Source organism: Octopus bimaculoides, chromosome 6 (genome assembly GCF_001194135.2).
Source record: "Octopus bimaculoides isolate UCB-OBI-ISO-001 chromosome 6, ASM119413v2, whole genome shotgun sequence".
NCBI classification, from domain to species: domain Eukaryota; kingdom Metazoa; phylum Mollusca; class Cephalopoda; order Octopoda; family Octopodidae; genus Octopus; species Octopus bimaculoides.
In genome coordinates this window covers 85,560,871-85,564,123 of record NC_068986.1, presented here as the reverse complement: position 1 = coordinate 85,564,123, position 3,253 = coordinate 85,560,871, and positions in this window count along the sequence as shown.

Below are 3,253 nucleotides of genomic sequence, written 5' to 3'. Positions count from 1 at the left end.
TATATATATATATATATATATATATATATATATATATATATATATATATATATGCATGCATACATACATACACATACATATGCATATGTATATTGTGTGAGTCAAAGTATGCTTGTGTGAGTACATACTATTATATGTATACGTATACGTATGTATGTATTCACTTACACATGCACTCACCGTAACACATGGACTCGCAAGTTTGTGTGGTTTCGTATGCGTATCTATATGTATATGTTCGTCCTTACATATATTCTATTTTAACTAATTCTAATTTTACTCCGTCATTCTTTTGAATGCGGCGAGAAAAATAATTAAATCGATAAGATTTGTAATATTAAATAGTCTGTTGTTTAAACAGGCATGTCGGAAGCCTGTGACGATATGAACTTTTTCAGTTTATATTTTACTAATTTCTACTTTTCATTATTTTAATTATCGTTACTGAGTTTAGTCTTATTGATGTAGTGGTTAATTATTACTATTATTATTATTATTATTATTATTATTATTATTATTATTGTCGTTCTTGTTGTTGTTATTTTCATTGTATTATCCGTTGTTATGTGTATATTTTCTATTTGTTTTACATGTACTGCCTTTGTCTTGAATATTTATCTTCAGTTTTCTGCTGGGAGCGTGACCTGTTGTGGAAATATCCGTTCCATTTTTGCTTATTTCTTGTATTTTGCCCTCCCCTGTGGCTTCCTCACGTCTGTTTGTCGATATAATCATCTTCAATTTTCTGTTTCTGTATGTATATAAATCATTCCTTCTTGCTCTCTATCTATCTATCTATCTATTTGTCTATCCATCTATTTATCTATCTGACTGTCTGTCTACTTATAAAAATACATATATTTTTGTTTATCCGTGTATATGCTTATATACATACACATATGCATATATATGTGTGAGTGTGTGTATACATACATAGACACATACACATACACACATATACACACAATATATAAATATATGTGTATGTGTGTGTGCGTTTATGTATGTCTGCTTGTCAAGATATACATCAAAGTTATTTAGCATTTAATTATAGAATTACTCAATTCGTTTAGCAGTATACATATATATCAAACTTTTACAAAGTAAAGTTTCGCATTACCAATATTCGAAGAGTTTTTCCGCGTCAAAATCTGAGCAATGCTAGTGAGCCGAAACTTCTTAGTCACTATGAACTCCTCTCTCTCTCTCTCTCTCTCTCTCTCTCTCTCTCTCTCTCTCTCTCTCTCTCTCTCTCTCTCTCTCTCTCTCTCGCGCCGTATCTCTATCTCCAAACGAGGTCTAGACTGCAAAGTACTCTTCACACCAAGGATACCTTGAATATATAAAGTTTTGAACGCATCCCTTGCGAGTTAACACGGGATTTTCTAACGACAAAATAGACTTCACATAATCCAGGTGCTCTTGGCCTGAAGAATAGCTTGCAGTCTACTCCTCGTTTGGATAATTTGCTACTCTCGTGGTTCCGCAAGCTATGAAACATATGTAGCCTCAATTTTATCTACTCCATCCCTAAATTTTTGGTTGTGTAATCATATATACAAGAACCCCTGTTGCTAACCGTGTAATATAAAATTAACTTTTTCCAGCTTATCGTACTGTGACACCGGAAACATTTACAACATTCTGTGCCTTTAAACCACCATTGTTTCTGAAAGATGTTTTTCATATCTTCTACGGATTGGTTGAAGACCACTAACTTCTTACATCTTGATACTTGAATCTTTCCTTTACATATCTATCTATCTATCTATCTATACACGATACCTATTGATCGAACTTTTTCCACGATCCCTTTTATTCGAAATTCTCCCCCCTTATTTTCTTCTTCAAAAAAGAAAAGCTCTACTTTGTATTTTGTCCCTTCTGTGTTCAGCCCTGTTTGGCCAATAAAGAAACATATCTATCTATCTGTCTATCTGTCTATCTATGTATCTATATATTTATCTATCTAGCTTTCTATTTACCTCTCTATTATCTCTCTCTCTCTATCTCTCCCTCTCTCTCTCTTTCTCTCTGTATATATATATATATATATATATATATATATATATATATATACAGAGAGAGAGAGAGAGAGAGAGAGAGAGAGAGAGAGAGATATACATATATAATTGCTATGCTGATGTCTGCGATTGAAGAGGTGAGATTACAATGAATCATGCATGCATACACACGTGTGTGTGTGTGTGTGTGTGTGCGTGTGCGTGTGCGTGTGTGTGTGTGTGTGTGTGTGTGTGTGTCCCCACAATATTTACTAAATCACTGCCATTATATTATCTGAATTATGCGAATTTCCGCAGTATACTTTCTCTTGGAACAAGTCTATAGAATATGTGTGTAGTTCATGTAGAGCGATCAGATTATGGATCATAAACTTATATACTCTGAAAAAGCATGGGGTGTTCTCTGTGGTCACACATGTTGCTAGACTAAGCAGCTATATTTTCTCATATCTCAACTTAATATTTCTCAAGTTAATATTTTGTAAAATGTGTAAGATAAATTGGTTATCATATTCCTTGATTCATTATATCTGAATCAAAGTTGTTATAGGGACAACTAGGATATCTCTTTTGTGACATCTAGATGTGCTATTCAGTTTTGAAATGGCCGATAAAGAACGAGAAACGCAGCAATAATAATAAACATGACAACACAAACACAACAATAAAAAGAAATGAAGAACTTTATAAGCTACGGATGCATTACTTTTAACGATGAGACATTATAAACATGTTTTTAACTTTCGAAACACTTTCCTCTGTAAACACGTACATTACAAACTTAGAATATTTCAGTAGAAAGAATGGGCCTAGCTTAAAACAAATACATAAATAAATAAATAAATAAGCATCGGCAAGATGGTTTGCAGAGCAACGAACCGCATAAAATATTTTCTGAAGCTTTATATAAGGAACATGTTTTTGTTATATATATATATATATATATATATATATATATATTCCACGCTAAATGGTTTTCAAATTAGATTGCAGATTGCAGAACGTTTTTCCATTTCTGAATTTGTTTGTTTATGCTGCCAGATGAAATTCTGTTCATTAACTAGCATTTTTAACATACCCACTGTTTTCGATTTGGAGACACAGTAAACAGCAAACTCGTTACTCTTTTACTCTTTTACTTGTTTTAGTCATTTGACTGCGACTATGGTAGAGCACCGCCTTTAGTCGAGAAAATCGACCCCAGGACTTATTCTTTGGAAGCCTAGTAC